This window comes from Lygodium microphyllum, chromosome 10 (assembly GCF_053477565.2).
Source record: "Lygodium microphyllum isolate KBCC chromosome 10, Lygodium_microphyllum_v1.1.10, whole genome shotgun sequence".
NCBI classification, from domain to species: domain Eukaryota; kingdom Viridiplantae; phylum Streptophyta; class Polypodiopsida; order Schizaeales; family Lygodiaceae; genus Lygodium; species Lygodium microphyllum.
This window is the reverse complement of record NC_141144.1, coordinates 104627209-104651794: the sequence shown is the minus strand read 5'-3', so window position 1 is coordinate 104651794 and position 24586 is coordinate 104627209. Positions and strand designations below refer to the sequence as shown.

The following is a 24586-nucleotide window of genomic DNA, read 5'->3' as shown; positions in this document are numbered from 1 at the left end:
AAATATCATCCCATCAACTCGAAACATTTCTTATAAACAAAGCATGGAATAATTTCAACGCATTAGCTGTAATATAGATGAAATGATATGAAACGTAGCATGAAGAGCCAAAAATCAGCTGGAAGAAAGAAACATTTAGAATAATCAAATGATGAACAAAATACTGACAATCATCAGCAAGAGTTCATCAGTTTTCTTACTGTTGCTCAGAGCCCAAGCAAACATCTCAGCAATCTGCTTTTGGGACTCTAGGAACATCTTTGTATACCTAGCCTCCAGATCATCACGAAATCGCTCAAACTCTCTCTGCATCTGCAGTTTAATCTCTTCTAATCTGAGAAAGCGCTCCCCCAAAGTGCTGTCAACTGGGGGCTGTTGATGCCGCAAGCTGGACTTTGAAGAAGTCCTATGGTTGAGGAATCTATCCATCTTGAAAGCCTTCACGGTCTCATAGTCTATACTGCTGCTGCGCTTCTTGTGGAGAGATGTGTAAGAAGTATCATGGTCATCCGGAGACCGGTTGCGATACCAGCATTATCACTTATGGGACCATATGCATCTATGGCTAGATAGGTGGAAATGGTACAAAGCATTCCAAAAGCTACAACTGTGATCCCGTACATGGCTGCTAGGGTATGGCTGACATAGATTGTATCCAAGTGCCAAACCAAAGATGACATTAGTAGCAGCTCCTGTCCTGCAAGAATCAGCAACATCCTCGACTAGTCTGTATGTATTGCTGGTGAAATACTCTGTAACGTAGCCAATTATCAACCCTGCCCAAAGCCCTACTCCAACGCAAAAAAATAGTTTCTAGTTTAAACCATCTTTGCACCACCGTTAGGATCATATATGTAAAACGTGGATGGTAGTGCCAGCTAACAAACAAAAGCTGCACCGAATGTCATTAAGATGGTGGATATCAACAACTGTCTCTTTAGTGTAGATTCAATATCCCTTAGATTTGAGATCTCGAACACATCAGTTGCGAACAAGGTTGTGATGAGGCACACCACAATGCCCATAGAGCTAATGAGTAGAGGGAAGCACATAGCAGTGAAGTCATGATTTGTGCCAAATGATGACATGGAAGCCACAACAAGAGCTGCGCAAGAAGCTTTAGCAAAGGAGCCAAACAAATCTGAACCCATTCCAGCAATATCTCCCACATTATCACCCACATTGTCAGCAATGATCACTAGATTTCGCGGATCATCCTCTGGGATATTCCTTTCTACTTTTCCAACAAGATCTACTCCAACATCCATAGTTTTGGTATAGATTCCACCTCCAACCCTTGCAAATAGAGCCACGGATGAGCATCCAAGCCCATAGCCAATGATGGCCTCAAAAAGGCCCTCCCAATCATCCTTGTAATAAAGTGCCAACAGTCCATTCGGACCAGAAGCTCCACCATCTGCACCAGCAATTATACCCCACAAGTTAGTTAATAAAGCTAAGCCTAGCACACTAGGCTGCAATAATGCAGCAGAGCTGAGGCCAAAGCTAAGCCTAGCTTTGCATCTCTTTCATTTGATGTTGAAGCTCCTATTCTAGCTGTAACAATAGTAACAGACAAGGCTGCTTGCAATCGAGCATTTTGTGTTATGAATTTCTCTTTTCTTCGGCCTTTGAACTAGTTTTTGAATGATGCAGTTTTGACCAGATTTCTCAGGCACTCCAAATGCTTCTCCAACCATGATTTTAGATGGAAGTAACTACCCGCTTTCGTGAAAACAAATGGTTGTTCTCGTCTCATCCACAACCAAGTGTTTAGCTCCTCAAGCCTTCTTGGAGTATAATGACAGCTTCCAGGACTGTACCCAGTATAAGCAAAATATGAGTGATTTCTTTTAGGAATCAAAGGAGACAAATCATATGGAGCACAGCATTTATCCAATGCGAAGCTCGGTGACAGTTGAGAACTATGTGACACTGGAATTGGGTCGATTTGTTTGAGCTCATGGAGTGGAGCACAATCAAGTTTCTGTGAGTTGATCAACTGGGATGAGGATGTGCAGCCCTCAACAGTTGATGTGCTCTATGAGCATGCCAAGAAATCATGCATTCCATTCTGTGATGCAAATCCAGGCATGTTGAAGGGTGATCTTTCATACTCCCAAAAGGAAGAGGGATCATCAAGATCGCATAGGCCATCTGGAGCATATGATACATTGAAATTCATGGTACTATCTTTTTTGTGAGAGATTTCACAGCAAGGTACTGAGATCTGTAGTCGCCCTGCTGCAGATGTGCACTGCACAGAGAGCTACCGCTAGAGGCAGAGAGCCGAGGGTAGGGGCAGGGGCAGAGCAAGAAAAAGACGGCCATGGCCATGCAGATCATCATCTTCATCAAGTTGATCACGTCCCTGCTCCCTTCATATTGCCCCCTCCCTATCGCCCCTATAGTGATGCCTCAATCGTCCTGCACGAGTTCCCTACCATCGACCTCTCCCCTTGCTATGCCAACAAATAGAAGGGAAGAACACCCACTCGGGCCCTTGCTTCTGCCTCAGAACGGCTTCCCTAGGTGCCTTATCACCTTCTCTTACAGCTTCGGAAGGGGGAACTCCTGTGGGAATCACCACCATTGGTGCCATTACCATTGTTTCCAGTGCCGCCATCTCCCCCAGACGCAGTAGAGAAGCGTCGCAATAGGGCTTACCACGAGGTAGGCCTGGTGCAGGGTCGCTAAGAAGTCGTGGGGTGGCGGAAGGTGCCATGCCAGTAGGGTGTACAAAAAGGCAGGCAGAATTGCTAGCTAGGAGTGTCTAAGGAACGTCTCTGCTTGGATGTTGATGCCATCTCGCCGGGATGGAGAGCACCTGTCAATCTCCTCTCTGGATAAATACATCTCGGTGTTGCTGGATGTGCAGGCACTAGAGCGACTGGTGCTACCGAGGGGATGATCTAATTGGCACAGCACAGCAGGGACCTCGGAAGATGCGACCGCTGGGGAAAGCCAGCAGCATCTGTCTTGCTTGCTAATGCTGAGGCTGCCGCCTTCGGACCCAGAAGCGAGCAAGAAAACGCTTAAAAAGTGCCCTTCAGGAAGCTTTCTTGATCCACGACAATGCTTCCAATTCCAGCAGTTGAGGATTACAGCCTCACAGGTATAGTGCAAAGCAGTCTCAGATCAAGAAGCGCAAGAGCTTGCCGCACAGTAGTTCTTAGCCCCAACGCGTCTCTACTTTCCCTTCTAATGTCCTATCCTCGCTGCATCATTTTGTGCCTCCCACCATGGCACATGTCCTAGCTACATCGTTTTGTACAACAGTTCTTAGCCCCAGCTTGTCAGTCTCTTAACTGATGGCAATGCAAGCTTAACTAATAATGCCCTGGTAGTGTTGGCCATATTAGCACCATGTGCAGAGGGCCTGATGGCTATAAGGAAGACTAGGTCCATACCTTTGCTGGTAAAACGGTTAACATTTGGGTCCATCAAAGGGAAGGAGAACTCTACTGCAGTCCTCTTGGCTTTGTGAAAGAATGGAGGAGAAGAAGTTAAAAGATCTATCTTGATCCTTCCTACTTCTCTCTCCTCTTTGCAAAGGCTAGCATTGGATGGTTCTCCTAGAGCCCAAAGAAAAGAATCCTTGCTTTTGAAGATTGTTTTACTCGTTATAGGAGTTAACCAAAAACCTTAGCCAATCTGATATCGAGTAATAAAACACGTAACTAGGAGATAGTACCTGCTCAAATAAAATCATACACAAAACCCAAGTCCTAAATGTAGATTAAAGAGTTCTCTGCCATAAGTAGGTTCCAACCTACTTGTGAAGATCAATGTCTTCTTGACACACTCCATCACTGTGAGTATGCATTAATTTTTCCTGCATCTTCCATTCATCCTGAATAACAGGCCATTCCTCTAAGCAAAAAAAAATCAATCGTCTTCAAGCAGACTACAGATGGAGGATTGGAATAGCACTCTCCGTCTTAGGCCCTCTTGATGATGATAATGCCAACACAGGAGGGATATGTAGTGCGCATCAAAGAATGTGAAAATTTAATGAAAAGTATCTAGTGTGCATGGCCCTCCCTCAAAGATCAAGTTGAAAATTCTCCAAGAAGTAACTTTACACTCCCTTGAGTGTCTCTAACTCACATTGGTTCAATATATTCTATGGTATAATTGAGGAGGACAAACTTTCTCTTACTCACAAGATTTTCAAAAAGAGCATTAGGAAATGGGCTGAGCTCTTGGACTACAATCTAGGAGGGTGGAAGGATCTGGATGCTCTAGATAATGAGATTCATCTTTCAAGGGATGAACATACTCACCTCCAACCAAGGAGATATTGCTGGGGGGGACTCATTTATGCTGGATAATTCAAATGAATAAGAGATTAAGTGCAAAGGCATTTGCTGGCTGAATGATAAGCGATTACTACTATCCAAAAGAAAAAGGAGTCACCCGCTAGGATTGTTCATAAGTTGAACGAAATATGGAACTTAAATTGGAACCAACATCGGTGGATATAGAGGTTTACCATGATTTGGCTACCGAGCATTCATCCAAAGCAATCGTGCCTACTGTGGGTTATACAACTCAAAGCTCTATGGACTTGTTCAAGAGCTTAAAAAATAGGGATAGGATCAAGCTTATGTTCTCGTTGTCACTATGAGGAAGAGACCATCACCCATCTATTTTATTCTTGCCAGCACAATAGGAATACCCTCAACTTGCTTCAGTGGATGATCTCTCCCTTTCACCCCTCGATTATCACATGGAAAGAATTAAATATTGGTGAAATCTATGGATCCATCCTGTAATATAGAATTTGACACACAACATAGTACTGTGGTAGATTTGGTTATGAAGAAATAAAAAGGTTTTTGAAAATGTAATGGTGGATCCAATGTATGGATTTAAAGAAGAGTTTCTATTTGCAGGCTAAGAAGAAAGGAAAACAGCTAGCTAGCCAAAGACAGCAGCAAACATCCATTTGCCTGCAAGAAGAAAAAGGAAGATCCATATGAAGGCTTGGGATTCGAGATGAGAAAGTTCCTTATCCATGAAGAAAAAATAAGGAAGATGGGGCACATGGAAGCCTTGTTCTTAGCCATGTTTGAAAAACCTACTCTCAGTACTCTCAATGTAATGGAAAAGAGAGCCAAGGAAAGAAATCGTCCATAAAAAATCTTATCTAATAAGTCAAAGGACAAATAAGCTTTCTGATCAAGGACTCTAGTTGTTTCAGCCCAACTTTGGAAGCCTTCCACCAAGCTAAAAAGTATATTCTTGAAGATATTAGAATATGTTATAGCACCACCATTTGCCCCATGAATGAACACTACAATCCATTCAAGTACTCCAGCTTCTTTTTTATTTGTTTTGCACCTATTTCCAATGCTACCTCAGGGATACACCAAATCCCATGGGAATTCCAAGAAGCATGAATACAATTCCTTCTTCCAATTCCTTGCAATGTGCATCGAAGAGCCACAGTGGAGGAGGGTTAGCAAGTCTCTTAATACGTGTTTTACTAGGATTCACAACTGACGTTAAGGCAAGACAAAACTCCTAGATGCATCTCCAAAAAGCTTCTATGGATGATGGGTCATTATTAACTGTTTCATTCATGTCATCCGCGAACAGATTAAGCATGATCCCTCCATTGTTAGGGAGATGTATACCTCTTAGCCTTCCTTGTTTAACCTCTTCCTCTACTAACCAACGCAATGCATTTGAGGCTATTACAAAGAGTAGGGGGGATAGGGGCCAACCTTGCCTTCTGGATCTGTATAGAGGGAATGAGACTAATCATGCATAGCTGTAGGAAATTCTGACTAATCAATTATCCCAGGTGAAAGTAGCTAGATCTTATTACAATAGCATTCAGCCAAGTTAAAGTGCACATCAAAGAATGCAAAAATTTGATGAAAAGTATCTAGTGTGCATGGCCCTCCCTCAAAGATCAAGTTGGAAATTCTCTAAGGAGTAACTTTAAACTCCCCTGGAGTCTCTCTAACTCACATTGGTTCAATGTATTCTATGGTACAATTGAGGAGAAAAAACTTTCTCTTACTCACAAGATTTTCAAAAAGAGCATTAGGAAATGGGCTGAGCTCTCGGACTAGGAGGGTGGAAGGATCTGGATGCTCCAGATAATGAGATTCATCTTTCAAGGGATGAACATACTCACCTCCAACCAAGGAGATATTGCTGGGGGGGACTGATTTATGCCGCGGACAATTCAAATTAATAACAGTTTAATTGCAAATGCATTTGCTAGCTGAATGATAAGCCATTACTACCTATCCAAGAGAAAATGGAGTCACCCGCTAGGATTGTTCATAAGTTGAACAAAATATGGCACTTAAATTGGAACCAACATCAGTGGATATAGAGGTTTACCATGATCTAGCTACCGAGCATTCATCCAAAGCAACCGTGCCTACTGTGGCTCATACAACTGAAAGCTCTATGGACTTGTTCAAGAGCAAAAAAAATAGTGATAGGATCAAGCTTATGTCCTTGCTGTCACTATGAGGAAGAGACCATCACCCATCTATTTTAATCTTGCTAGCACAATAGGAATACCCTCAACTTTCTTCAATGGATGATCTCTCCCTTTCACCCCTTGACTATCACATGGAAAGAATTAAATATTTGTGAAATCTATGGATCCATCCTGTAATATAGAATTTGATACACAACATAGTGCTGTGGTAAATTTGGTTATCAAGAAATAAAAAGGTTTTTGAAAATGTAATGGTGGATCCAATGTATGGATTTAAAGAAAAGTTTCTCTTTGCAGGCTAAGAGGAATGGGAAATAGCTAGCTAGCCAAAGATAGCAGCAAACATACATTTGCCTGCAAGAAGAAAAAAGAAGATCCATATGAAGGCTTGGGATTCGAGATGAGAAAGTTCCTTATCCATGAAGAAAAAAGAAGGAAGATGGAGCACATGGAAGCCTTGTTCTTAGCCATGTTTGAAAAACCTACTCTTAGTACTCTCAATGTAATGGAAAATAGATCCAAGGAATGAGATCCTCTGTAAAAAAGCTTATCTAATATGTCAAAGGACAAATAAGCTTTCTGATCGAGGACTCCAGTTGTTTGAGCCCAGCTTTGGGAGCCTTCCACCAAGCTAAAAAGTATATTCTTGAAGATATTAGAATATGTTATAGCACCACCATTTGCCCAGCGAATGAACACTACAATCCATTCAAGTACTCCAGCTTCTTTTTTATTTGTTTTGCACCCATTCCCAATGCTACTTCAAGGATACACGAAATCCCATGGAAATTCCAAGAAGCATGAATACATTTCCTTCTTCCATTTCCTTGCAATGTGCATCGAACAGCCACAGTGGAGGAGGATTAACAAGTCGCTTAATACGCGTTTTACTAGGATTCACAATTGACATTGAGGCAAGACAAAACTCCTAGATGCATCTCCAAAAAGCTTCTATGGATGATGGGTCATTATTAACTGTTTCATTCATGTCATCCGCGAACAGATTAAGCATGAACTCTCTATTGTTAGGAAGATGTATACCTCTTAGCCTTCCTTGTTTAATACCTTCCTCTATTCACCAGCCCACTGCATATGAGGCTATTGCAAAGAGTAGGGTGCCTAGGGCACATCCCTGCCTTCTTATCTGGATATGTACAAAGTTAATGAGACTATTATAATAGCATTTAGTCAACTCAAAATGCACATCAGAGAACACTAAAATTTAATGAGAAGTATCTAGTGTGCACGGCTCTCCCTCAAAGATCAAGTTGGAATTTCTCCAAGCAGTAACTTTACACTCCCTTGGAGTGTCTGTGAATCAATTTGGTTCAATATATTCCATGGTACAATTGAGGAGGAAAAACTTTCTCTTGCTCACAAGATTTTCAAAAAGGGCATTAGGAAACGGGCTGAGCTCTCAAACTACAATCTAGGAGGATGGAAGGAGTTGGGTGCTCTAGATAATGAGATTCATCTTTCAAGGGATGAACATACTCTCCTCCAACAAAGGAGAAATTTCTTGGGGGACTCATTTATGCCGGACAATTTAGATGAATAAGAGTTCAATTGCAAAGGCATTTGCTAGTGAAATGATAAGCCATTACTAACTATCCAAGAGAAAAAGGAGTCACCAGCTAGGATTGTTAATAAGCTGAAAAAAATATGGCACTTAAATTGAAACCAACATCAGTGGATATACAGGTTTACCATGATTTGCCTACCGAGGATTCATCCAAAGAAATCCTTCCTACTGTGGGGCTGATACAGTTGAATGCCATATGGACTTGTTTAAGAGCAAGAAAAAATAGGGATAGGATCAAGCTTATGTCCTCACTATCACCATGAGGAAGAGACCATCACCCATTTGTTTTATTCTTGCCAGCACAATAGGATTAACCTCAACTTGCTTACGGATGATCTCTCTCTTTCACCCCTTGACTATCACATGGAAAGATTTAATTATTGGTGAAATCTATGGACTGCATCGTGTGATATGGAATTTGATACACAACTTAGTACTGTGGTAGATTTGGTTATGTAGAAATAAAATGGTTTTTGAAAATTTAATGGTGGACCCAATGTATGGATTTAAAGAATAATTTTTGTTTGCAGGCTAAGAAGAAAGGGGAGCCGCCAGTCAAAGATAGTAGCAAAGATAATCCATATCAAGGCTTGGGATTTGAGATGAGAAAGTTCCTTATCCATGAAGAAAAAAGAAGGAAGATGGAGTGCAAGGAAGCCTTAATGTTCTTAGCCATGTTTGAAAAACCTACTCTCAGTACTCTCAATGTAATGGAAAACAAAGTCAATGAATGAAATCGTATGTAAAAAGCTTATCTGATAAGTCAAAGGACAGACTTGTGCTTTAGTCCAAGGATGTAATACCCCTCTTTTTTACCTTTACTAATCACACTTATCATTTTCACAAAAAAAAGGTCTGATACATTTGATCCATGAGAACAAGGTGTGCGTACGCAGTTCATAGGTTTTGGGCCAATGAAGAGACTCTTTTGGATCTCTGAGATGTCTCACTATGAGTGGCACATTGTGTTTAGCATGGACCATACTAATATTTGACCTCTTATGGATGTCCAATCATATCAAGGCTTACTCTTGTTTCTAACATTTCTTCTTCATCTTCTCAAACTTTAGCTTTTATGAACAACAAAAGACCCAAGCTTGCTATGAAAATATACCTTTGTCTACACACATTTAGATCCTTATCTTAGTAGAATTATCTTGAGAAAGATTCATCTTGAGTCTTATGACTTATTTTTTCCTTGATATCACCTTCGTATGCAATGGATTTCTTGACAAAGATTTATCTTGAGCATTATGACTTATGTCTACCTTGATATCACCTTTGTATGCAATGAATTTTCTAGTGGTTCGTGGTGTTTATGAACCTTGGTAACTCAAGCCTATTGTCAATTGGAATCCTCCTCCATCTTTCTTTGATAATCTTAAACTCTTTATTCTCTATGGATTCGTGGCTTGACACAATTGTAGATGTCATGACCTTGCACATCCACTCGCCATAAGAAACCTTGGAAGGAGGTTGTTTGACAATTGTTCAATGGGAATAAAGTTGGCATCACTATTCAAATATTTGATGATTGTTTTACTTTCTGCTAGTTAGGGAGAATAAGGACTTGAACTAGGGATCTTGCAATGTTAAGGGGCAAGAAATATAAAAGGTACCTCTTACTTATTTGGAGAACATAAGGGCATGATCATAGCTTGTCTGTTGTCGCTTTATTGGAGGTCATTTTTGAAGGTGATTAATTGGGGATAGATTGGGATACAATGAGATATGCTTTGAATCTTTCCTTGAAGCTAACATGTTGAAAGTATTCTCTCATGGATTTCATGAGAATTAAAGTTGAAGAATGACTAAGGTTCCCTTAAGGTGATCATTAAATCAAATGCAATTGAGATGAGTAAAGTCATGTTTTGATATGCTAAAGGGGGTCATCCTACTTGGATGGATGGTGATCTTGGGGATGCTCACATCTTGGAAGATGATAGCATCCAAAAGAAGTCTACCCTTCACCTTTTGCTACATCTAAGACAAGGGATAGCATCCTGAACTAAAATACACAATGGTGTTGTCCCATCAGGAGAGTGGAATTTCATGTGTGTTGAAGCCTATCTCATTCTTCCCATGTCAATAATCTAAGGGCAAGCATATGCCTACGTTGAAGAAAGAGAGCCAATTTTGAAGCCTTCAATGAGCGAATTGGAAAGGGACCATCTAGGTTCTTCATTTAGATAGAGAGGCTTGCATAAAGTGACCATTGTTGATGGATCCTATTTGCCATTTCCATGGGACTCTACGTCTTCATTTAGATAGAGAGCCTTGCATAAAGCGATTGTTGAATGAATGTTGTTTGCCATTTCTATGGGACTCTACCTCTTTTAGGATGCACGTCGTTAGTGGGGTTTTATTTGAAAGATCATATCCACCAAGGATCAGAGAGAGAAGGAAGTAGAAAATAGGATATATAATAGAAGAAGAAGAATAGATAAGAGGTACACAAGACAAAGACAAAGCTCAATGAATGAAAGCACTATGTATTGATAGAACCTGAGAAGATAAACAAAATCCTTGTCTAGGACTACTTGGAAGGAATGTCCAAGCATTAGATCTCCTAAATCTCCCTGGTAGACCAAAAACACATACCAAACATTAACTTCTTCTTTGCTACTTAGACAAAAAATCTGATGGTTCCATTGGTGGCTGTGAAAGGGACGTAAAACCATAAGAAGCCTTCTCAAAATTCTTCATGATCACTCCTTCTTCTTCTCCCAATTCATAATGTTGTTTACTACCTATAAACTATGATCGTGTGCCACATGATTTTGAAAGTCCTTTTTGCATGAGATCTTCTAAAATAAGCAACTTACTTTCTGCATGTTACCCTATTCTAGAAGTTTTCTACTGCTCTTTAGGATACTTACAAGAAATAATATCCAAAATAGACTAGACTTGTCCAAAAATCTCCTATTTTTGAACCATCTATACTATGGACACTAACACTAATGACTAATATGGCATGGAATCTTTAGATTAGTAAGAAAGATAGATGATGATACACTTTAGAGTTTCTCATGCTCTGGCCCCATAGCCGCACAACATCTACCCTCTCTGAATCTGCACATCCTCTGGCATGGTATGTGACAAAGTCCTAGTTGTTACCAGATTTTGAGTCCTCCTCATTCTCTGCAACCATATCCTTTGCTTATTCTTCTTCCATATCTTCTTGGCTAGCCCTTGTATCATTGCCACTATTTTCTTCCAATTCTAGCAACTCATAGGTAGCAGTAGATTCCTGTCTCTTGAATAATTTGATATTTTTCCTTGCTACAAAAGTTTCATGGCTGTCTCATTGAGCTAATTTAATACATAAGTAGCATTAACAAGCACTTGTCTTACCACATAGGTTCCAAACCATCTTTTGGAGGCTTTACACATGGCATTATGCTCGTTGTCTAAATTGCTATCATAGACTAGTACCCAATCCCCATCTTGTATGGTTCTTGGCCTCAATCTGTGTCTTTTGCCAAAGCGTTTTTTGTTATGTATCCTTTCTTTGCAATTGCTACATCTATATCTTGTGACTTTCTTTCCAACTATCTAATGCATAAGGCCAACAACTCCTCTCGATTCAACTCCTCTTTCCAAGAGAGCACACTCCATGTGACTGTCATCTCTTCTTTCGGCATAATAGGTTTTTGACCATACATAAATTCAACAAGAAAATATTCTTTAACAACACTATGAGTTGTTCTATTAGCCTACAAAGCATAAGGGAGTAATCATGGCCACTCTTTTACCTTCTCTCCACATACTTTTGCCAATGTCTTCACAATAGTTGGGTAAACTCTTTCATTTTATCGTTTTCTTCACCATTATAAGTTGAAGTTAAAGTAAGATTTATCCCTAGCTGTGCAAAGAAATCATGGGCTTCATCTGCATCCCGTTCACCCCTATCTGCTCTAATATTTTCCACACAACCATACTAATAAAAGATTTCTTCTAAGAGAAAAGTACATACTACATTTGTTGTCTTAGTACGTAGAGCTCTCTCTTCCACACAATCATACTGATAAAAGATTTCTTCTAAGAGAAAAGTACATACTACATTTGTTGTCTTAGTACATACTGAAAAAAGATTTCTTATAAGAGAAAAGTACATAGTACATCTATGTCTTGTGACTTTCTTTCCAACTATCTAATGCATAAGGCCAACAACTCCTCTCGATTCAACTCCTGTCCCCAAGAGAGCACACTCCATGTGACTATCATCTCTTCTTTCGACATAATAGGTTTTTGACCATACATAAATTCAACAAGAAAATATTCTTTAACAACACTATGAGTTGTTCTATCAGCCTACAAAGCATAAGGGAGTAATCATGGCCACTCTTTTACCTTCTCTCCACATACTTTTGCCAATGTCTTCACAATAGTTGGGTAAACTCTTTCACTTTTATCCTTTTCTTCACCATTATAAGTTGAATTTAAAGTAAGATTTATCCCTAGCTGTGCAAAGAAATCATGGGCTTCATCTGCATCCAGTTCACCCCTATCTGCTCTAATATTTTCCACACAACCATACTGATAAAAGATTTCTTCTAAGAGAAAAGTACATACTACATTTGTTGTCTTAGTACGTAGAGCTCTCTCTTCCACTCGATTAGTCAAGTATTCACGGGCAAGCACAATATATATCATTTTCCAAAGACCTATAGGCATCATGAGTAAATCTACCACCCACTTAAAATGAAGAGAAAAGGGACACTAGAAGAAAGAGGGGGTGTTAAAGGGACATAGCAAAAAATGACGGACGTTGCTCAAGCGATGCCAAAGCATTACTGATGCAAAGCCCAATTTTTTTCAATTTTAATTTTTGGTGGGCGTCACTTAAGGACATTCGACATGTCATATAAGTGACACGATTTTACGTTGCAAATGAAGTCACTTAAGTGACGCATTAAGGGACATTTGCAATATGGATGGCATGGAGATTAAGTGACGGTGTCGCTTAAGCAACACTCTATAAATTTTAATTTCTTCGCGAGCTTGGTCAATTTCTAGCTTGTGACACAGATATATATATATATATCTTCTTGCTCCAATCAGGCCCCATGTCCGAGTGTCGCCTCGAATACATCACGCTCGTCGCTCAACGAGCACCTCAGAGACATTCCAGGTAAACGTCTTCTCAGAAAAACATTGCAACATACTATGATCGAACACCCTAGGACCCGTCACCTTATACCAATTGATGGGAGAGAGAGAGAGAGAGATAGAGAGACAGAAAGAGAAGAGAAGAGATAAGATAAGATCTATTAACATCTCTAAAAGGCCAAAATGGCCAATGAGACCATAACCTCTCCTTGGCTTTCCTTTTTCCCTTCTTGTGTGTTTGAAATGAAAGAAGAGGTGAGTCATGAGGAGGTGAGGCATGAAGAGACTGTATGTCGGCTAAACTCAAGCTTCAAAACCACAAAAAACGCAGGAAAGGAAAGGCACAGTTTGAAAAGAAATAATTTAAGTATAGTTTAAATTTTGATGTGTGCGTCTATTTTCGCGTGTATATGTGCGTCTATTGTTCAGATAGATGCGAGTATAGACACGAATATAGACGCGAAAATAGACGCCAATATAGACGTGTAGTTAAATGCGGATATAGACACGCATTTGGGCTTTATCTTAATTTTTTGTTTTTAAGATAAATTTTGACAGTGAATTTTTATCATAAGTTTTAATGTATTTATGATGATTTTTGTGTATTTAAAATTGAGATCTTATGTAAACGTATGAATGACAAATATTTTGATGTTGTCATGAATTAGGTTTAATCATGTCGACGTCGTCATCACCTAGTGCGGTGCAAGCTGGTGAGTCAATGAGCACATCCTCAAGTGAGGATGAAACATTGCGTCTTCATAATTGAGATGCATGGCTACGACGAAAAATTAAATCCATGTGAGATCGTTGTCGAGGGTGTATTTTTCGAGCACGTCGAATTACAATGTCACACCTCAGCTTGTATGGAGAATGGGACCGAGAAAAATCACCGGTATTCATTGTTTTCTTTTACCACTAAGATTGCATGTCTATGTTACGGGAATTATATATCAACGTACATGAAACTCCCTTTTGTGGTTGAGCAAGATGCGGTGCCACATCCTCAGATGCTCCCTCCCATGCATCGAGAGGCTGCAAAACGTCGACGCGAGGAGGCAGAGTCTTCAAGAAGAGTAGAGACTGCGACCATGATAGTAGCCCTCATGAAATGCCCCATCAAGTCGTAGAGGATGAGATTTTGGACAACATGGTACACCATCTATTTTTGCAACTGGTTCAGGGAGAAGGTCACTCTACGAAGCTAGATGATCCACTATATGTAGCATCATCTACTCCATTGTATGAAGGTTGTACGTACTCCGTTCTTCGTGCGTCCCTCGAGATACTTAACTTGCAAACAATTTATGGATGGAGTAATGTCAGTTTGGATGTGTTATTGAAGTAGGTATCAATTTAGTTTGGCTTATGAATCATAATATTAATTGTTCTATTTTGAAATCGCACAGAAATATATGTTGGTGGTTTTTTAACTCACTTTTAAAAATATATGTAGGTTATTATCACAAATGCTTCCAAAAGGAAACAAATTGCCAACTAAGAGAGAGCAAGCAAGACATTACTTGACATCTCTAAGAGGCCTCGATTATGTCAAGATCCATGCATGTGTCAATGATTGTGTCTTATTTCGGTGGATTCATGAGTTCGCAAGAGAGTGTCCTGTTTGTGGCGAATCAAGATACGAAGTGGAGATGAAGTCAGTGGATGTGCCTCGTAAGGTTTTGCCACATTTTCTGATTGTTCTATGTATAAAACTTATGTTCAAGTGTAAGTCTATTGGAAAGCTCATGTCATGGCATGCTAGTCATTGTTCAAGTGATGGAAAATGGAGGATCCCTGCAGACACACTGGCATGGCAACATATAGATAATTTGTGGCCCGTTTTCAAAGAAGAGCCAACACAAGGAACTTTCAATCGATCCCCTTATAGGAAAAAAAGAGAATTCCCCATGGAATTCCCTAGTTGAAAATACATATAAGTGGAGAAAGTAAAAATTAGGGAAAATGGGACATTTCCTAGTGAGAATAAGTAGGGAATCACATAAGACCTTTCCTACGTAGGAAATATTTCCTACATAGGAAATATTTCCTATATAGGAAAATACAAAATTTTCTATGTAGGGAATAATTCCTATATAGGAAATATTTCATATATAGGAAATATTTCATCACATAAGACCTTTCCTACGTAGGAAATATTTCCTACATAGGAAATATTTCCTATATAGGAAAATAAAAAATTTTCTATGTAGGGAATAATTCCTATATAGGAAATATTTCATATATAGGAAAAATTTTCTAGAGGTGATTCCCTAGGTACTCTCACTAGGAAATCTCTCATTTTTCCTATTTTTTACATTCCCTACTTATATGTACTTTCAATTAGGGAATTCCGTGGAAATTCTCTTTTTTCCTTATCACTTTATCTACTTTGCCCTTCCTCTTAGACAAGCTAACAAATTGCACAATAAATTTTTAACTAGAAAATTATATAGAGAATGTTATAATTTCTAAGTAAGGATCAATAACATACATCTAATGATCAAAATAGATTAAACAAATTAAGACATCAACATCTACTTCTAGCAACCAAAAGTAAAATGAAAATAATTTTAAAGGAGAATAGAACTAAAAACTAACTAAGCAACATGTGTGTCTTGATTGTTTTATCCCTTAAATCTCCAATATGTTGCAAAGTAATAAATGTTTGTCTGCCCTCTTCTCTAAATTTCAACATGGGTGGCCGATAGATATCATCATATGATGGTATGTGTATCACTCCTATTGATACTCAAGTGATCAAATATCATTAGTTAGTATAACCATTTCAAAAAATGACTCATTATCAACATAAGAAAGCTCGTAATACCTGATACTTGGCTTGAAGAAGTGTTAAGGCAAGCAATCTCAATGTCTTCTTTTCTTGCATTGTCTCTTGTGTCATCTTTAGTAACTTGTTTACCTATATATACATAGAGTTAACCAAAGCTCACGATAATACAAGACTATGAAAAATTTCAATAACACAAAAGAAAGTAATTAGATATTTTGTATCAATTTGGGTCACCAAATTTGTACAATTTTTTGATCCTTAAATTTGGTACCTTCATCTTGACTTAAAGAAACATTATTGCGAGTAACCTCTTGATCTCCCTTTCTTACATTACCTCTTTTTCCACCTTTTGTTGTTCTTTAATCTATATTTATATATATACACACAATTACTCAAAGTTTAAAAATATGAATAGCTATGAACATTTTAAATTAGACAAAGAGACTAATTAAAGCTAGTTAATCTCAAAATGAATCACCTAATGTAAAATATGTACAAATTTTAATTTTCAAAGTTTAGTAGAAATAAAGACATATACCTGTATCGTGATTTGAAGAGACATTAGGGCCAATGACCTCCTTAGCTTTCATTGTTCCATTATCTCTTGTACCATCATTTGTGATTTTGTTACCTTTATGTACACATAATAAACCAAAGTTTAGAAACATAAGATACATTTGTAAAACCTCAAAACATCAAAACACGCATACCTTTTTTGCCCTGTTCTTTACACCATCTGATAGTAAACTGAGCAGGTGAAAACAAGGAATTCATTGTTTATACTTTTATGGGCTCACCAACTTCTCCTTCTGGTTTGAAGCATCTTACAGACTTCCTGTTGAACAGTGCGCGAGGGAGACGAGGAACGGAGGAAGAGAGAAGAGAAGAGAGACACGAGACACCGGAAGTGGAACCCTAGAAGTGCATCAAGTGAGCACACATTAGCTGCAACATCAGCTCCTTAGCTAGAATAGATAAAACACCAAGTAGAATAAACATAAGCTTGAACAGACAAATTAACTGAAAATAGACAAACAACAACTGGAAACAATGAAACATCAGCTAGAACAACTCAACAGCTAGAATAATAATGAAACATCAGCTGGAACATTTCATCAGCTGGAATAAGAATGAAATGAAATATCATCCCATCAACTCGAAACATTTCTTATAAACAAAGCGTGGAATAATTTCAACGCATTAGCTGTAATATAGATGAAATGATATGAAACGTAGCATGAAGACCCAAAAATCAGCTGGAAGAAAGAAACATTTAGAAGAATCAAATGATGAACAAAATACCGACAATCATCAGCAAGAGTTCATCAGTTTTCTTACTGCTGCTCAGAGCCCAAGCAAACATCTCAGCAATCTGCTTTTGGGGCTCTAGGAACATCTTTGTACGCCTAGCCTCCAGATCATCACGAAATCGCTCAAACTCTCTCTGCATATGCAGTTTAATCTCTTCTAATCTGAGAAAGCGCTCCCCCAAAGTGTTGTCAACTGGGGGTTGTTGATGCCGCAAGTTGGACTTTGAAGAAGTCCTATGGTTGAGGAATCTGTCCATCTTGAAAGCCTTCACGGCCTCATAGTCTATAATGCGGCTGCGCTTCTTATGGAGAGATGTGTAAGAAGTATCATGGTCATCCAGAGACCGGTTGCAATACTAGCATTATCACTTATGGGACCATATGCATCTATGGCTAGACAGGTGGCAATGGTGCAAAGCATTCCAAGAGCTACAACTGTGATCCCGTACATGGCTGCTAGGGTATGGCTGACATAGATAGCAACATCAATAGCAAATATTGGAACAATTATAGACTTGTAGCCAAGTGCCAAACCAAAGATGACATTGGTAGAAGGTCCTGTCCTGTAAGAATCAGCAACATCCTCAACTGGTCTGTATGTATTGCTGGTGAAATACTCTGTAACGTAGCCAATTACCAACCCTGCCCAAAGCCCTACTCCAACGCAAAAAAATAGTTTCCAGTTTGAACCATCTTTGCACCACCGTTAGGATCATATATGTAAAACGTGGATGGTAGTGCCAGCCAACAAACAAAAGCTGCACCGAATGTCATTAAGATGGTGGATATCAACAACTGTCTCTTTAGTGTAGATTCAATATCCCTTAGATTTGAGATCTCGAACACATCAGTTGCGAACAAGATTGTGATGAGGCACACCACAATGCCCATAGAGCTAATGAGTAGAGGGAAGCACATAGCAGTGAAGTCATGATTTGTGCCAAATGATGACATGGAAGCCACAACAAGAGCTGCGCAAGAAGCTTTAGCAAAGAAGCCAAACAAATCTGAACCCATTCCAACAATATCTCCCACATTATCACCCACATTGTCAACAATGATCGCTGGATTTCACGGATCGTCCTCTGGGATATTCCTTTCTACTTTTCCAACAAGATCTACTCCAACATCCACAGTTTTGGTATAGATTCCACCTCCAACCCTTTCAAATAGAGCCACGGATGAGCATCCAAGCCCATAGCCAGTGATGGCCTCAAAAAGGCCCTCCCAATCATCCTTGTAATAAAGTTGTAACAGTTTTATAGTGATGTATAAAACTATGAGGCCATTAGCAGCAAGTAAGAAACCCATCACCGAACCTGATTGGAAGGCGATTTTGAATACTTGCCTATCCCTTTTGTGGGTTCCAAAGTTGTGCGAGCATTCGCATATGTTGCCATCATCATGCCCAAAAATCCTGACACTATGGACATAAAAGCTCCCAATATAAATGCAACTGTAGTGAAAATCGCTATAAAGAGAGCTGGGGCACATTCGTGCTTTGGATTGTATCTGCAAGGCTGGGGCTTAGTATTGAACCCCTTCACAGATCCCCTTAACAAGAAAATGACAGCAGCAAATATGCCCATGAAATAAACCAAATACTTGTACTCTGTCCAGCAAAAACGATGTGGCTCCTATGGATATGGCTTGCTGAATTTCAGTGCATTTCCTAATAGCTGTTGCATCTGATTCCTCATCCAATCTATCCTCCTCGTCACAGTCTGATCTCCAAATCAATTGGTTAGCTAATCTTGGTGATCTCCAAATCAGTTTAGTTGATTAACAAGCGTTATAAGTCACAGTCTTCATTAACACCTTAAATCTCTTTACATTCACATGCATCATAACATACTAAAGTGAACAAACTGCCTGTATCTTTGAGGTTAACCAGGGCCTTTCTCACACTTCTCTCACAATCGGCACAGTCCATTCGGACCAAAAGCTCCACCATCTGCACCAGCAATTATACCCCACAAGTTAGTTAATAAAGCTAAGCCTAGCACACTGGGCTGCAATAATGCAGCAGAGCTGAGGCCAAAGCTAAGCCTAGCTTTGCATCTCTTTCATTTGATGCTGAAGCTGCTATTCTAGCTGTAACAATAGTAACAGACAAGGCTGCTTGCAATCGAGCATTTTGTGTTATGAATTTCTATTTTCTTCAACCTTTGAACTAGTTTTTGAATGATGCAGTTTTGACCAGATTTCTCAGGCACTCCAAATGCTTCTCCAACCATGATTTTAGATGGAAGTAACTACCCGCTTTCATGAAAACAAATGGTTGTTCTCATCTCATCCACAGCCAAGTCTTTAGCTCCTCAAGCCTGCTTGGAGTAGAATGACAGCTTCCAGGACTGTACCCAGTATAAGCAAAATATGAGTGATTTCTTTTAGGAATCAAAGGAGACAAATCAGATGGAGCACATCATTTATCCAATGCGAAGCTCGGTGACAACTGAGAACTATGTGACACTGGAATTTGGTCGATTTGTTTGAGCTCATGGAGTGGAGCACAATCAAGTTTCTGTGAGTTGATCAACTGGGATGAGGATGTGCAGCCCTCAACAGTTGATGTGCTCTATGAACGTGCCAAGAAATCATGCATTCCATTCTGTGATGCAAATCCAGGCATGTTGAAGGGTGATCTTTCATACTCCCAAAAGGAAGAGGGATCATCAAGATCGCATAGGCCATCTGGAGCATATGATACATTGAAATTCATGGTACTATCTTTTTTGTGAGAGATTTCACAGCAGGGTACTGAGATATGTAGTCGCCCTGCTGCAGATGTGCACTGCACAGAGAGCTACCGCTAGAGGCAGAGAGGCGAGGGTAGGGGCAGGGGCAGAGGAAGAAAAAGATGGCCATGGCCATGTAGATCATCATCTTCATCAAGCCGATCATGTCCTTGCTTCCTTCATACTGCCCCCTCCCTATCGCCCCGACAGTGATGCCTCAATCGTCCTGCATGAGTTCCCTACCATGGACCTCTCCCCTTGCTATGCCAACAAATAGAAGGCAAGAACGCCCAATCGGGCCCCTGCTTCTGCCTCAGAACGGCTTCCCTAGGTGCCTTATCACCTTCTCTTACAGCTTCGGAAGGGGGAACTCCTGTGGGAATCACCACCATCGGTGCCATTACCATTGTTTCCAGTGCCGCCATCTCCCCCAGACGCACGAGAGAAGCATCATAGCAGGGCTTACCACGAGGTAGGCCTGGTGCAGGGTCGCTAAGAAGTTGTGGGGCGGCAGAAGGTGCCATGCCAACAGGGTGTACAAAAAGGCGGGCATAATTGCAAGCTAGGAGTGTCTAAGGAACGTCTCTGCTTGGACGATGATGCCGTCTCGCCGGGATGGAGAGCACCTGTCGATCTCCTCTCTGGAGAAATACATCTCGGTGTTGCTGGATGTGCCGGCACTAGAGCTACTGGTGCTACCGAGGGGATGATCTGATTGGCACAGCACAGCAGGGACCTAGGAAGGTGGGACCGCTGGGGAAAGACAGTAGCATCTGTCCTGCTGCTGATGCTGAGGCTGCCGCCTCTGGACCCAGAAGCGAGCAAGAAAACGCTTAAAAAGCACCCTTCAGGAAGCTTTCTTGATCCACGACAATGCTTTCAATTCCAGCAGTTGAGGATTACGGCCTCATAGGTATAGTGCGAAGCAGTCTCAGATCAAGAAGCGCAAGAGCTCGCCGCACAGTAGTTCTTAGCCCCAACGCGTCTCTACTTTCCCTTCTAACATCCTATCCTCGATGCATCATTTTGTGCCTCCCACCATGGCGCATGTCCTGGCTGCATCGTTTTGTACATCAGTTCTTAGCTCCAGCTTGTCAGTCTCTTAACTGATGCCAATGCAAGCTTAACTAATGATGCCCTGGCAGTGTTGGCCATATTAGCACCATGTGCAGAGGGCCTGATGGCTATAAGGAAGACTAGGTCCATACCTTTGTTGGTAAAACGGTTAACATTTGGGTCCACCAAAGGGAAGGAGAACTCTACTGCAGTCCTCTTGGCTTTGTGAAAGAATGGAGGAGAAGAAGTTAAAAGATCTATCTTGATCCTTCCTACTTCTCTCTCCTCTTTGCAAAGGCTAGCATTGGATGGTTCTCCTAGAGCCCAAAGAAAAGAATCCTTGCTTTTGAAGATTGTTTCGCTCATTATAGGAGTTAACCAAAAACCTTAGCCAATCTGATATCGAGTAATAATACACGTAACTGGAAGATAGTACCTGCTCAGATAAAATCATACACAAAACCCAAGTCCTAAATGTAGATTAAAGAGTTCTCTGCCATAAGTAGGTTCCAACCTACTTGTGAAGATCAATGTCTCCTTGACACACTCCATCACTGTGAGTATGCATTAATTTTTCCCGCATCTTTCATTCATCCTGAATAACAGGCCATTCCTCTAAGCAAAAAAAAATCAATCGTCTTCAAGTAGACTACAGATGGAGGATTGGAATACCTTAGAAAAAAAGCTTACTTGTGCCGTAAGAGGAGTGAACCAGTAGTCTCTAGTGCCATCTCTAATTTCCATGTAGTCAACAAGCATGGGTCAAAGCCATTAAAAGTAGAACTGTGAATGCAAAAAGAAACCATTCAAGTTACCATTAAATTAACTAGAGAATTAAAGTAACACAGAGAATAGATCAAAATCATATGCAAAATCATATTCAATCGAAAACTTACTTGTCGCTATAGGAATTCATAATATTCTAGCAGGTACCCTTGCTGGACTCTGTGTGATCAAATAGGGAAGTTACGCCACCACTGGTGGATATTGAGCTGTTTATGATTTGATCAGGACTAATCGGAGTAGCTTGCTGAAACTGACGATTAAAATAAATCTTGGCAACTGGCCTTCAATAGCTGCAAGTAGATGGGTGGAGGTCTTGGAATTGGAAGATGCTGGTGAAGCTGAGTAGGGAGTGCTCAATGTCGAACTGCAGCAGCCAATCTTGTTGCTGGAAGCATGGACGACTGCTTGGGCCAGCGTCCACAAAGCCCAGGCAGGCGGTGCTGGTACCTACAGACACGAAGGAGTTGGGAGGGGTGATGGTCCAGGAAACACCAGCGTCTAGCTAGAGGACGATGAGCGGGTGGGATGGATAGGGGTAGGGGCGACCTCCCTGGTTGTAGACAGGCCGGGGGTCGAAGCACGTGTCGAAGGGGGGTACTGCCGGTTGGGTGGGCGACAAGCCGTCGTAGCCGATGGCCGACTGCAGGGCATGGTAGATGGACCACCGGAGCTTTGTGTATGGCTCCCGAGTGCTGATCCGGAGCCTGAGGGGCTTCCCGATGTAGGCATAATCGAAGCGATATTATATTTGTGATTAATGACCTACACCTATTGAGATGATGATGAATTTTGCAACGGGCTTGGTTCTGTGCTAGTAGGAGTAGTATTGTTGGGTGCAAGCTGATGTTCTTTTCACATAATGCTCCTGATTTGATCAACAATAGCCCTCTCCGTCTTAGGCCCTCTTGATGATGATAATGCCAACACAGGAGGGATATGTAAAATGCATAATCTCAACACTGAGAACTTCTAGGGTAAAATAATTATCAATGTGCTCTGTAACTTAAGGAAAAAGAATGAGGGACATACCTGGAAATCCTTTAGTGCTACTAAGGCTGCAGGCGCAAGCAGCAAGCGCACCAAAAAGAGTACGGAGTTAGCAGTGATGGAGCCTCACTTGCAAGAAGCCAGCCCCTTTCAGTTCACCATAGCTTCATAGCTCGCAAAATCAAGAAGTTTATAGTAAATTGCATACAATCAATTGTTAATCCATGAAAATTAGCGTGACTTTGAAACAAGCCAAGAATAAGACTTTGAGGTCTTTAAGATCTTAGAAACTTAGCAACTAACAACCTCGCTCTGATACCATGTTGAATAGTGCGTGAGGGAGACGAGGAATGGAGGAAGAGAGAAGAGAAGAGAGACACAAGACACCGGAAGTGGAACCCCAGAAGTGCATCAAGTGAGCACACATAGTTGGAATATATAGAGGGGACCAGGGATGCTATATATAGACAAATTATATATAGCTAATACTTCCCACTAGCAAGATTGAGCATGTTCAGCTGCTTATCCTGAAACCATACAAGACAAATAACTTAACATATTAGCCAATCATGTTTCAATATAAAACTTGTAGTAACCTTCCATGAAAAGAACTTCCAACCTGTCCAACAGTTACTGCTATCTTGTTGTATGGATCAATATCCATATCATAAACTATGCCATGAGAAGCCATTTCTTGATGATAATGTGTACTCTTGATGCCCATTGTTGTTGCCTCTATGTTGCAAAACACCACTGATCTACAGGTAAGTGGTTTTACAATTGAGCCAAAACAAAATGGACTTGAGAATCTAAAAATTCAAAGTAAAAACCATGACTTTAGGAGGAAGCCATACTTGTCCGCACTAGCACTCAGCAAATTGAAACCACCACAAGCAAATTTTGTTGCATTGATTGAAGCTGAATGATCATCTCATGTCTCGATGACATCAAATTTCCTAAATTCAAAAATCAAGCGTGCTCAAAGAAGTACTCTATAAGACAAACTCTTCAATAGCATAAGACAAAAAATATATCTACCTTCAAAACATGAACTTTGAAAGTGAACTAAATGACCACCATGTTGACAAAGGAATGATAGACTATGAATGTACAAGTCACAATAGCTGCATAAATCCATAATGTCTAAGACATGCAAAAGCATAACTGAAGTTACAATGATCTTCATTTAATATTGGCCACTGGCACACCTTGAGCGTGAAGATTGTAGCAGAGTTTCTCAAAAGATACAACCAACCTGTGCTGCCTTTGAATAATCTGTTGTCAACAGGCTTATGGATGTATGGTACGTTCCAAACTTTGGATGAGGTTGCACAGCTCAGCAATTTGGAGGCAACAATCTGGAGGCAATCAACATATACAGCAGGAACTGCATCCTTCTTTCTCTGCAGCTTCGCACCATCTGGTTGCACATAAGAAGATGAATGACCTTGGCACTTGGTTCAAAGAGAGTGAGAAGTGGAAGAGAATAAAATGTTGATCCCCTTGCCGATAAAGCATCATCTCACATTAGCCCCCCAAAAATGAAGTTGAGCCTCATATATATCCTACTGAATTTGGAGGATCATGTATTAATAACTCCATCTAATGTTTAGAAAAGCTACCCAAATTATTAGGTCCATCTAGCCATAGATGATTGGTCATCAGGATTGAGATATTCTCACGTTCCTTGATGGGATTTATTTTACTTATCTAATTAGCAAAGGTACCGTACTATTACAACATTAAAAAACA

General features: G+C 40.3%; 2 pseudogenes; both read right to left on the bottom strand.

Moving 5' to 3' along the window:
- Positions 1–455: 455 nt before the first annotated feature.
- LOC148030386 (pyrophosphate-energized vacuolar membrane proton pump 1 pseudogene) lies at positions 456–2725 on the bottom strand (annotated as a pseudogene).
- A 14825-nt stretch (positions 2726–17550) lies between these two features.
- Positions 17551–20529, bottom strand: LOC148030385 (pyrophosphate-energized vacuolar membrane proton pump 1-like; annotated as a pseudogene).
- Positions 20530–24586: the final 4057 nt, after the last annotated feature.